We start from the raw sequence: 13,875 nt of genomic DNA, 5'->3' as shown, positions 1-13,875 counted from the left end.
AAAAATGGAATAAAAAGAGATCAAAAAGTCGCATGTACCTAAAAATGGTACTGATCGAAACTGCCGTTCGTTATGCAAAAAACAAGTCCCCACACGGCTTTCTTGATGGGGAAAAAAAACACGTTATGGCTCCTAGAATATGGCAACATAAAAAGTAAATTACTTTTAATAAAAAGTATTTTATTGTGCAAACGCCATAAGACATAAAAAAAACTATAAACATATGGTATCGTCGTAATCGTATCGCCACGCAGAATAAATTGAATATGTCATTTATAGCGCATAGTGAACACTGTAAAAAAAATAGAATAAAAAACAATAGTAGAATTGCTGTTTTTTAGTCACCACGCCTCTTAAAAATAGAACAAAAACTGATTAAAAAGTTGCATGCACCCCATGAAAACTACAATGAATTCCTCCAGGGGTGTAGTTTCCAAAATAGGGTCACTTTTGGCACCACAGGACCTCTTCAAACCGGAAATGGTACTTAATAAAAAGGAGGACTCAAAATCCTCTAGGTGCTCCTTTGCTTCGGAGGCCGGTGCTTCAGTCCATTACTGCACTAGGGCCACATGTGGGATATTTCTCAAAACTGAAGAATCTGGGTAATAAGTATTGAGTTGCGTTTCTCTGGTAAAACCTTCTGTTTTACAGAAAAAAATGGAATAAAAAGGATTTTCTGACAAAAAAATGAAATATGTAAATTTCACCTCTACTAATTCCTGTGAAACACCTAAAGTGTTAATAAACTTTCTAAATGCTGTTTTGAATACTTTGAGGGGCCTAGTTTCTAAAAATGGGGTTTTTGATAGGGGTTTCTAATATATAGCTCCCTCAAAGCCACTTCAGAACTGAACTGGAACTTAAAAAAAAAAAAGGGCTTTTTCTTATACCACACCCCAATGTACCGCATGGCCGTGTCCTGGATGCTTTATGAGGCAATACTTTGATTCTTACATTATACTGATGAGCAGTACCCACCCCGAGACGACCCCAGTTTTGACCGTTTATATAAACGGAGACCCCTATTAGACCGTTTCAGTGCCCGGTTTTCCCAAGCATACACCCCAGAGAAGTGTATTTCTATTGATGAGTCCTTGGTACATTTTAAAGGGAGGCTTCAATTCCGCCAGTACCTGCCGAGTAAGAGGGCAAGGTATGGTGTGAAGATGTATAAGCTGTGCGAGAGTGCATCAGGGTACACTTACAAATTTAGGATATATGAAGGGAAGGACACCTGTATTCAGCCCCCAGAATACCCCCCACCCCCTTACTGGGAGTTAATGCCAAAATTGTGTGGGATTTGGTGCACCCACTGCTGGACCAGGTTTACCACCTCTACCTGGATAATTTTTATACCAGTGTCCCACTCTTCAAGTGCCTCGCTTCCAGAAATACTGTGGCATGCGGCACTGCTAGAAAAATCTGAGAGGCCTCCCTAAGACACTGCTTCGGCAGGCAGGCTTAAGTTTCCACGTCGCTGTCAAAATACGGCGCGTATAAACACGCCCGCGAAAAAGAAGTGCATGTCACTTCTTGGGACGTTTTTGGAGGCGTTTTTCATTGGCTCCATTGAAAAACAGCTCCAATAACGGCCGTAAAATACGCCACGAAAAACGCAAGTTGTTACAAAAACGTCTGAAAATCAGGAGCTGTTTTCGTATGAAAACAGCTCCGTATTTTCAGACGTATATTTTGCTAAGCGTGTGAACATACCCTCACACAGAATGTTTCACCAGAGAAACGCAACTTAATATTTATTGCCCATATTCTGCAGTTTTTAGAAATATCCCACAGGCCCTAGTCCGCTAATGGACTGAAACACAGGCCTCAGAAGAAAAGGAGCACCTAGTGGATTTTGGGGCCTCCATTTTATTAGAATATATTTTAGGCACCATGTCTGGTTTAAAGAGTTTTTTTGGTGCCAAAATAGGGGAACCCCCCAAAAAGACATCATTTGGGAAGCTGCACCCCCCATGAAATTTATAAAAGGGAATAGTGTGCATTTTAACCCCACATGTTTTTTCTGTATTTAGTGGAAGTAGGATGTAAAAATGTAAATCTAAATTTTTTCCAATAAATATTTGCAAGGCATAAAAGAGAAAAAGCACCCCAACATTTGAAAATAAATTTCTCCTGATTACGGTAAAACCCCATATGTGTAATAAACTGCTGTTTGGACCCAGGGCATAGCTCAGAGGGGAAGGAGCACTATTTAGCTTTTGGAACTCACGTTTTGCTGGAATGGTTTTCGGGTGCCATGTCGCATTTGCAAAGCCCCTGTGAGACCAAATCAGTGGAAACCACGCAAAAGTGACTCCATTTGAGAATCTACACCACTGAAGGAATTTATCGAGGGGTATTTTGACCCCATAGGTTTTTTGCTGAATTTAGGGGAATTAAGCAGTGAAAATGAAAATCAAATATTTTTTTTAAATAAAATGTAGTTTTAGCTCAGATTTTTCCATTTTCACAATAGATAAAGGAGAAAAAAGCACTCCAACATTTGTAACGTGAACTCTTCTGAGCATGGAAATGCCCCATATGTGGTGATAAGCTGCTGTTTGGACCCACAGCAGGGCTTAGAAGGGAAGCACCATTTGGCTTTTGGAGCTCAAATTTTGCTGAAATGGTTTGAGGTGCCATGTCACATTTGCAAAGCTCCTGCAGAACCAAATCAGTGGAAACCCACCAAAAGTGACCCCACTTGGGAAGCTACACCCCTGAAGGAATTTATCGAGGGGTATAGTGAGCATTTTGACCCCACAGGCTCTTTGCTGAATTTAGTGGAATTATTCTGTGAAATTTAAAATGTTATTTTTTCTGACAAAACGTGAACATTTTCAATTCTTTCAAGGAATAAAGGAGAAAAAGCACCCCAACATTTGAAAAGCAATTTCTCCCGAGAATGACAATACCCGACATGTGGTCATAAACTGCTGTTTGGACACACAGCAGGGCTCAGAAAGGCAGGAGCGCTATTTGTCATGCAGATTTTGCTGGCTTTTTTTGGGGGCGCCACGTTGCATTTTCAAAACCCTGAGGCACCAGACTACAGTGGAAGCCCCCAATAAGTGACCCTATTTTAGAAACTACACCCCTCAAGGCAGTTATCATTTGCCCGGACATATGACAGTGCTCTGAAGTGAAGAGCACCATGCACATTTGAGGTCTATTTCGGTGATTTTCACATGATTGACGCACAATTGCAGAGCTCTGACGTCAAATAGTAAAACAAACCCCCAAGTAGTGACCCCTATTTTGGAAAATACACCCTGTAAGGGAATATTAAGGGGTGTAGTGAGCATTTTGATCCAACAGGTGTTTTTTCATTAGAAATTAATGCGTAGTGAAATTGCAATTTTCCACAATATGTTGTGCCCAGTTTGTGCCACCGAAGACAAATATCTCATAAAATGTTAATATGGTTCTCCTGAGCAATTCCGACAAGGTTTTTTATTCTTTTTTTTTTTTACAGTGTTCATTGTGGGCTATAAATTACATTTTACTTTATTCTGCGGCTCGATACGATTATGGTGATACCATATGTATATAGTTTTACTATGTTTTGCAGCGTTTACTCAATAAAATCACTTTATTTATAAAGTAATTAACTTTTTGTGTCATCATATTCTGAGAGCCGTAACTTTTTTATTTTTCAGTAAAAAAAGCTGTGTAATGGCTTGTTTTTTGCGGTACTGGTTGTAGTTTTTATTGGTACTGTCTTGGGGTACATGCGACTTTTTGATCACTTTTTATTCCATGTTTTGGATAGCGATAGCGATAGCGATTCAGGGGGCGTGGCCAGTCATGCATGAGTGAGGGCGCACGTCTCTGATCTCCTCCGGTATCTAGCACTACAGCAGACTTGTAACCACCTTAATTTATCATTGGGCGAACTAAGAAAAGCAAGTCTAGACCCCCAACGCCTCAGACTACACCAGGTGACATACAAACGTACTTTCATTGGCTGGGGACACAGGAATCCTCAGCACCATGCTCACCTCAAGATGGAGGGCAATCCCTGGCGGAGGTGAGAGATGTCCTCCCTTCCAGAGATGACCCCACTGAGGCCCTCAGACACCCGGCCACGCTCTCTGTTACTGTTGGGAATATGAAATCGGTTGCCCAGAATGGATATCACACCCCGCACCCTAGACCAGAAACTGCGCCATCTTCCCACACTGGATGTGGTTTTCGCGATGCAGACGCGCAGTGGAGGAGCTTTGAGTCAGCTGTTATTAAGGGACCCCCCTGCACCACCTTCTGAGCCACTGCTTGCCATGCACATACAGCTGGGCAACCCTGCGTTTTCACTCTGGCCTGCAACTGCGGACCCCTCCGGGACCACGTGGCTAGACACCGGACTGCCACTCCGCGAACATCTTGGGACAAACAGGGTCTGCAACATCGCCTAAATCACCCCAGGTATGGTGCCCGGTATTGGGAGAAGGTTTGGTGAGAGGTACTGAGGCACGTAGATGGGACCATAGCTTGCCAGCTGGGGACTCTGCTCCTCCAAAACGGGACTCTTTTATGGACCCTCAGTTCATACCATCATCTACCCCCCTATATCTGACAATGGGACTGCTCCAACAATGATGACAACTTCTCAAACTACTACATCTCTACAGGACACTGTTCCCAATTTGACAATTTGAAAACCGCAACAGGCATAATAATCTCCCCATCAGAGGCCTACCAAAAACAGTGGCCACTCAAAATCTTGCTCCAACATTAATTTGTCTCTTAATGGCATTCTAAATTCTCAGCCTACCACTAAAATCGAACTTGATAGGGCACACAGGGCCCTCCGCCCTCGAGATCCTGACTCCAACAAACCAAAAGACATCATATGTCGAGTACATTACTACAAGATAAAAGAGGAGATTCTCCTAAAACCCAAGAGACCATCCAGCAGCGGTCTTTGAGGGTCACTCAATCCATATTCTTAAAGATCTCTTCAGGCTCTAATTAATGATGAGAGCAGATCTCTGCCCTCTCACTACCATTCCCAAGGACCGAAATATCCAGTTTCGCTGGGGCTTTCCCTTCGCACTTACGGTGCGACATGATGGACGCTCTTCGACTCTCCGAGCTCAAGGGGACTTACCCTCCTTTCTGGATTGCCTGAGACTTCCTCCTATTCAGAGAGCCTGCTCAATTTCCCCGAGACAGGCCTCAAATCCCTTCATCCTCCTCTGGTTTACCTCAGCAACCGTCCAAATGATGACATTCCCAAGGCTTCCAACCCTCTAATCCGAGATCACCGCCTCCTGAAAGCCCAGTGGTGTCTGCTTAATTCTTCAACGACTCATTGCCTCTCCGTAAACTGTTTTGTTTTTCTCCACTTGAATTAGCTGGTTTCAATTTTTGTCTTGCATTTACTCATACTTAACTTGTTATTCTGTTTATGTCCTGCCCGACTGGGCTTGTTGGGTGGAGAGCGGGAACCACCCCTGCAATGACCCTGTGATCGTGCTTAGCCGGGACTTATTTCCACAGCTATTATGTCCCCATATACTTAATTAGACTTTGTTGTTCTTATTCTTACAAAGTAAGTCTGGTTAGTAGTTCAGACCTGCTTACTATGCCTATACGTAAGTAATCACTGTAAATAGGAGCCGAGTAACTCTCCATGTACGTCTGCCATTTCCCCCTTGTTGGTAGACAGCTGGTAGTTTGGGGCATTTCTTTGACTTGGCTGAATATGTTTCTGTGTACTCAGTACTTGACAGTGGGATTCCTACTGTATTTTTTGTTGTTCTTCCTTAATGTTCCTTTGTTACATTTCCCCCACAGCATTTCTGAATTACCTATTGAATGGCAGGTAGTGGTTGAACAGACTGGACCTCATGGGGCCTTGATCATATGGCGACACTCATGTTGGACTCCTTCAATGTGAAGGGGCTGAACACCCCGGAGAAGAATCTCATGTACTCCGATTGCTGCACAAACACAAGGTACATATAGCCTGTTTGCAGGAAACTCACTTTAGCGACAAACATCTTCCGTCACTTAAAAACAGATATTTCACTCATTGGCACCTCAGTAACAACCCCTCTTCCAAGTCCAAGGCGGTTGCCATTATAATTCATAAATCCCTCCCACACCAAGTTCTGGAATGCATGGTGGATCCAGAGGCCAGGTATGCCATTCTCATCCTTAAAATAGAAGATAGGATTTTCACTATTGTCAATGTCTATACCCCTAAGCAAGGCCAGGCCCAATTTTTTACGGGCTTAGTTTATCAGATCGCTCCACATATCAAGGAACTGTTCTCCTATGCGGAGATCCCAATCTAACCCAGGACCCCACACTAGATAATTCCATGGGGCGTGCCACGCTCTCCTACTCGGCCATTAAATCTGTGAGAAGGGCTTTTCAAAAGTTACGGCTGTGTGATGCTTGGCGACACACCCATCCGTCTTGCAAAGATTATACATCCTATTCAGCCTCCCATGATTCTTACAGTCGCATCGACTACATCCTAGTACAACATGAAGCGCTCTCGTGGTCACCTGCCACCGATATTGGTAACATTTTGTGGTCGGACCATGCTATAATATTCTGCTCCCTCACTATTCATTCTCTGTCCAGGCAGGTGTGGTCATGGAAATTGAACGAATCTCTGTTGCTGGATGTTTGTGCAAAGAATGTGGTTAATTCGATTGGACACTTTATTGGGGATCATTGTGATGACTCCACCTCGAACCTCATCACGTGGGAAAAGTTAAAATGTGTGCTTCGAGGTGCCCTCATCAAACATGGCTGTTGCATAAAACGAGTTTGGGCCCATGCACTTATGCAAGTCCTACGTAATATAGAATCTTTAGAATTGGCTCACAAAAGTGCACTATCTCCATCAACACTTCGAGAATTTCGGGTTGCCCGGCTGGATGCTCAACAGTTTCTGGAGCAGGCTCATAAATGACTCTAACGAGTGTGTCGCAGTAAATTTTCTGTGTACAAAAACACAAATTTACGAATGTTGGCAAATGCCCTTAGAGCACAGAAATCACAGAACAATATCCCATTTATTAAAACCCGAAAGCATCAGACCCTACATACGACTAAAGACATTGCTGGGTGACTTCAGTCTTACTACTCCAGATTATACAATCTGGATGGCCCTCATTCCCGTACAGACGACCTACCACTCATTCCAGTACTCCCACACATACCTCTTGTCACGGTTTGTGGGTATGTGGACCCACTAGGCCGCACCGCCATAGCAGGGAAGCAGCTGGCCAAACAAAAGAGCACCCCAGTAACACAAAGTTCCGCACTAGGGTACCTGGATAGTCCAGACAGCGGCCGCAGCTCTGGCATGGATGGAGGTGGGTGCCGCAGGTTGTGCCAGACGTGGCGGATTCCTCTGGACGTGGCAGATGACACAGGACGTGGCGGATTCCTCCGGATGTGGCAGATGACACAGGACGTGGCGGATTCCTCCGGACGTGGGAGATGACACAGGACGTGGTGGATTCCTCCGGACGTGGCAGATGACACAGGACGTGGCAGATGACACAGGACGTGGCAGATGACACAGGACGTGGCACGACTTGATACTAAGGCAAAGCACGGGAAGCAAGCGAAAGATGTGCTGAATGAAGAGACTCGCCAGACGAGGAGCAGAAGGTAGGCCGGTCAGCGGGATAAAATGAGCCATCTTAGAGAACCGGTCCACCACCACCCAGATAGTGTTACATCCTGCTGAGGGGGGAAGGTCTGTGACGAAGTCCATCGCAATGTGCTGCCAGGGGGCATTGGGTACAGGCTGAGGTTGAAGCAGGCCGGCAGGCTTGGAGTGAGTCACTTTGTTAGAGGCACACACCGTGCAAGCAGAGACAAAGTCCAGAACATCGTTAGGTAGCGTGGGCCACCAGAAGTGACGAGCAATCAGGTCTTGGGTTTTACGGAAACCGGCGTGCCCCGCCAGTTTAGAACTGTGTCCCCAGCGGAGAATTCTTTTTCTGTCTGCCAACCGAACAAAAGTCCTCCCAGGAGGGATGTCTCTAACCTGCAGAGGATTAGCAGTGACAATGCAGGACGGGTCTATGATGGTCTGAAGGGACTCCACCGAGTCTTCCGTCTCAAACGATCTGTACAGGGCATCGGCCCTCACATTCTTGTCTGCGGGACGGTAGTGGAGCAGAAACTGGAAATGGGTGAAGAACAGCGACCACCTGGCTTGACGAGGATTTAGTCTTTGAGCGGACTGAAGGTAAGTAAGATTCTTGTGGTCGGTGAAGATCAGGATGGGGTGAGCAGCGCCCTCCAGAAGATGTCTCCACTCCTCCAGAGCCAATTTGATGGCCAGCAGCTCCCGATCTCCAATGGAGTAATTGCGCTCAGCAGAAGAAAACAGTCTTGAGTAGTAGCCACATACTACTGCCTTTCCTTTGGAGCTCCTCTGGAACAGAAGTGCACCTGCACCAACAGAGGAAGCGTCCACTTCCAGTGAGAACTGCCGAGATACGTCAGGATGATGGAGGATCGAGGCTGAAGTGAAGGATTCCTTGAGGCTAATAAATGCGGACTCTGCCTCTGGAGTCCACACTTTGGCGTTCACACCCTTCTTGGTAAGGGTCGAGATGGGAGCCATCAGAGAAGAGAAGTTAGGAATAAACTGCGGGTAGAAATTGGCGAATCCCAGGAACCGCTGTATGGCCCTTAAGCCTTGGGGACGTGGCCACTCCAGGACAGCCTTCACTTTCTCAGGATCCATTTTGAGGCCTTGATCCGAGATTATGTAGCCCAGGAAGGGCAGAGAGCTCTTCTTAAAGACGCACTTCTCCAACTTGGCGTATAAATGATTCTCCCTCAATCGTAGTAGAACCTGACGGACATGCCTCCGATGAGTCGTCGGATCTGGGGAGAAAATCAAAATATCATCGAGGTAAACAACAACACAGACATAGAGTAGATCCCGGAAGATATTGTTAACGAACTCCTGAAACACTGCGTGGTGCATTACACAGTCCGAAGGGCATCACTAGGTATTCGTAGTGCCCGTCCCGGGTGTTAAATGCCGTCTTCCATTCATCACCCCGGCGAATCCGGACTAGATTGTAAGCCTCACACAGGTCTAGCTTAGAAAAAATGTTGGCCCCTCGTATGCGATCAAACGGGTATTTGTTCTTGACTGTGATCAGGTTGAGGCCCCGGTAGTCAATGCCGGGGAGGAAGATTTTCGTATAAAACCCCTCTCCAGATTCTCCTTGATATAGGCCGACATGGATAGAGACTCAGGCGGCAAGGAGAGAGGATATACCCGTCCACGGGGTAGAGAGGCATTAGGAAGCATTCAATGGGGCAGTCATAAGTCCGATGTGGAGGCAGCGTCTCAGCCTCCCTTTTGCTGAAAACATCTGCATACTGAGCAAATTTGGAAGGTAGTCACGCCAATGACTGAGGCAGAGGGGGCTTGACAGGATGGATCTGCAACAGACAACGACCATGGCACTTGAAGCCCCATTGGAGAACCTCTCCAGAATTCCAGTCCAGGACTGGGGCATGTAGTCGAAGCCAAGGCAGGCCCAGCAGAACAGGATTGATGGCCTTGGGCAAAACAAGGAAACAGGAGCTTCAACGGTTTGGTTTTAGAGATGATGGGATAAGGCAGAGGCAGTCCATTAACTGAGGCAACAGCCAAAGATGTCTCCAGGGGAACTGTGGGCAGCTGAAGATGATCCACAAGCTCTTTCTGGATGAAGTTTGCAGCAGAGCCAGAGTCAAGATAGGCAGAAACTTGATGCGTCCTCTCGCCGGATACTAGGGTCACAGGAATAGTCAGCTTGGAACTGAATTCTCTGTTAGATACCGTTCCACCTAGCGTTGTCTCTCCAACCAATCCTAGGCAATGGGGTCTCTCCGGCCTCTTGGGACACAGACGCACAATATGGCCTCCATGGCCGCAATACAGACAAAGTCCAGAAGTGTGTCTGCGTTGTTTCTCCTGGGTGCACAATTTGACATAATTTTGACATAATTACCCTGCATCGGATCCACTGGTGGGGCGAATGAGGAGGATTGCGGAACAGCAGAATCCAGCCTGGGAAGTTCTCTCCCCCGGAGAACCTCTTGGGAATGTTCCCGTATCCTCATGTCGACACGGGAGGCAAGTAGGATAAGATCGTCCAGGGTAGATGGCAGATCACGAGCAGCCAGCTCGTCCTTGATCCCTGAAGACAGTCCCTGCCAGAATGTAGCCACCAAAGCCTCGTTGTTCCAGGTCAATTCAGCAGCCAGGATACGGAACTGGATGGCATACTCGCCCACGGAGAGGTCTCCCTGGTGTAGGGTTAGCAAGGATGCAGCAGCCGAAGAAACTCTTCTAGGTTCCTCAAAGATCGAGCGGAAGGTTCGTAAGAAGCACAGCAAGTCCCGGGTCTCTGGTCCCTGATGTTCCCACAGTGGTTTGGCCCATGCCAGGGCTTTGCCAGTAAGGAGAGAGATGATGAAGGCGATCCTGACGTCATCTGAACAGAAGGACCTGGCATGTAGTCGGAAATGGATCAGGCACTGATTCAAAAATCCCCTGCAGGACCTCGGATCTCCGTCATAGCTTGGAGGTAGCGGCAAGAAACACAGGGGGTTGGTACCGGTACAGACAGGAAGTGTAGCAGGCGGAACCGCAGGAACGGGTGCAGTGACGACTGTGGTTGGAGCGAGCAACCGATGGGCTATGGCGTTCACCGACAGGAGGAGCTGGTCTTGTCGTGACTGGAGATCCTCCATCTCGGCCAGCATGGCTTGTGTCGTCAAAGTCTCAGGTTGACCAGCGGGGTCCATGGCCTGAGCGTACTGTCACGAAGCGGGTTAGTGGACCCACTAGGCCGTACCGCCGTAGCGGGAAGGCAGCTGGCCAAACCACAGGAAACCCCAGAAATACAATGTCCCGCACAAGGGTACCTGAACAGTCCGGATGTGGCGGATGACACAGGAGCCGCAAGTTGCGCCAGACGTGGCGGATTCCTCCGGATGTGGCAGATGACACAGGACGTGGCGGATTCCTCCGGTCGTGGCAGATGACACAGGACGTGGTGGACTCCTCCGGACGTGGCAGATGACACAGGACATGGCGGATTCCTCCGGACGTGGCAGATGACACAGGACGTGGCAGATGACACAGGACGTGGCACGACTTGATACTAAGGCAAAGCACGGAAACAGGAACGGGGAACAAGGCACGGGTAAGAACAGGAACGGGAAACACTAAGGTACCATTTGCAAGACGGACTGGGAAAACTAACAACGCTCAGGCAAGGATTAGAAGGCCAGGGGCCTTTTTATAGACCAGGAAATCGTGGCAGTTGATGATGATGACGATTTCCTATTGCGCGCTCTGGCCCTTTAAGGCCGGGCGCGAGCATGCGCGCACACCCTACGGGACACAGCCGAATGGAGCGGAAGTGAGCGCTGGCGTCTCCTAGGAGGGAGATGGGGACCAGCGCTCACAGATCCATGGCTGCGGCCGTCGGGAGGATGATGGAGGATCGAGGCTAAAGTGAAGGCTTTTTTGAGACTAATAAATGCGGATTCTGCCTTTGGAGTCCACACCTTAGCGTTCACACCCTTCTTGGTAAGGGTAGAGATGGGAGCTGTCAGTAATGAGAAGTTTGGGATAAACTGCCGGTAGAAATTGGCAAATCCCAGGAAACACTGTATGGACCTCAGGCCTTCAGGACGTTGCCACTCCAGGACAGCTCTCACTTTCTCAGGATCCATCTTGAGACCTTGATCCGAGATGATGTTGCCTAGGAATAGCAGAGAACTCTTCTCAAAGATGCACTTCTCCAGCTTGGCATATAAACGATTCTCCCTTAATCGTAGCATATCTTGACAGACATGCCTCTGATGAGTCGTCGGATCTGGGGAGGAAATCAAAATATCGTCTATATAAATTACAACACAGATATAGAGGAGATCTCGGAAGATATCATTAAGGAATCCCTGGAAGACCGCGGGAGCGTTACACAGTCCGAATGGCATCACCAGGTATTCGTAGTGCCCATCTCGGGTGTTGAACGCAGTCTTCCACTCGTCCCCTTAACGGATTTGGATCAAATTATAAGCCCCACACAAGTCTAGTTTAGAAAAATGTCTTGCTCCTCGTATACGGTCAAACAGTTCAGATATAAGTGGCAACGGGTATTTGTTCTTGACCGTGATCTGGTTGAGACCATGGTAGTCAATGCAGTCAATGGTCGAAGGGATCCGTCTTTCTTTTTTTTGTTTTGTACAAATAAGCAAGTTAGACAAAGTCAGAGACATTGAGATAGGCAACACAACAGTGAATTACATAGTCAATTCAGAGCAGATACATTGCATATACAGTAGTTACAAAATTTCAAGACCTCAATGTCCCAACTCAGTCAAACCATACATACACCCACATTCATCCTAGTGCCCCAAACCTCCCACCCCCAAGAACCACTTCCCCTCATAAAAAATTGCATCTAAACGGTAGTCTCCAGAGTCTCTAACCACCTTGACCAAATTTTATCAAACTTATCTGGACATCGTCTGCTTAGATATAATTTTTTATATTTATTCACCAATTACTTCCAGTGTATTAAACTCGGACCCTCCAGATTTTTCCAAGCCATGATCACACGCTTCCTAGCACAGAAAAGAACAAATTGAAAAAATATCTTATCATAATGATTTGGTATGACTTCATTCATAACACCCAATAGACACATCTGAGCTGTAAGAAGTCGCGGAAAATCATAATGAGCATGAAGAAACTCCACTACTTCCGACCAAAAGGGGGCCACTCTGGGACATACCCACACACAATGCAAATAAGTACCAACATCCGACTTGCAGCAAAAACAGCTATCCGAGGACAATTCCCCCATCCTCTGGAGTCTGACTGGTGTGTAATAAATCCTATGTAAACACCTAGATTGTATCAGAAAATCCCTTGCACTTACAACCGAGTCAAAAAAAGAAAGTTCCACCTCCCTCCAATCCTCCTCCACCAAATCAGGAATATCACCCCTCCATCGCATAAATGCCTTATCAAAGGGTCTTTGTCCCAGGGAGGACATCAAGGTGTATAATTAGGTGAGGACCTTGGAAAGACCTGGAGCGCCAAGAAGGTCGTCCCCGGAATGTCAAAACTATCCTGAAGTGCAGAAAAGGAAATAAGCCATAGTCTGCACTAACTACCTGACCCAGGATGAGGTATGTTCGGAATGCACAAGATCAGGGTAGGTGCACGAATAGGGTCCCAACCCAATCGTATAATGGAAGAAGTATTCGGCACACTGAGACGTCAATATCAAAATGCTTGAAAATTTTTATTATTATGATAGATGCCAAGGGTTTGGTGCAACGTAACGTTTCGGTCAAAGGACCTTCGTCGGGCACTGATTACCCTGGTTGCTGGAGTGTCCAGAAGAATGGCGCTGCTTGTAATGGCGGATTTCCAGCGCCAAAACGACGTCTCAGTGTGCCGAATACTTCTTCCATTACCTGACCCAGGAGTTTGACCCCAGCCCTGGACCACATCACCACCCCCGGGAGCAACTCAAGATGAGACAACCAGGGATTATTCCATAGTGGAGTCTTATGTGAGTATAAAGGAACCTCCGAGACCTTTGTCAGAACATGTGCTGCCCTCCAAGCCATGGCCACCATCCGAAGCGGCAGTGGTATGTTCCCTGTTTAAAGAATCTTCTGGATAACACAACAGGACAGGCACAAAATAAATATAAAAACTTGGGTAAGTAAACCATTTTAAATTAATTAATCCTGATATACAGTGACAAAGGGAGGTTTTTCCATGTATCAAGCCGCCTCTCAGTAGCCACAACCAAAGGGTCAAGGTTGAGTTCCCCATACTCTGACACCTTAAGAGAG

This window comes from Rhinoderma darwinii, chromosome 1, assembly GCF_050947455.1.
Source record: "Rhinoderma darwinii isolate aRhiDar2 chromosome 1, aRhiDar2.hap1, whole genome shotgun sequence".
In the NCBI taxonomy this organism is placed as follows: domain Eukaryota; kingdom Metazoa; phylum Chordata; class Amphibia; order Anura; family Rhinodermatidae; genus Rhinoderma; species Rhinoderma darwinii.
This window is presented reverse-complemented; position numbering follows the sequence as displayed.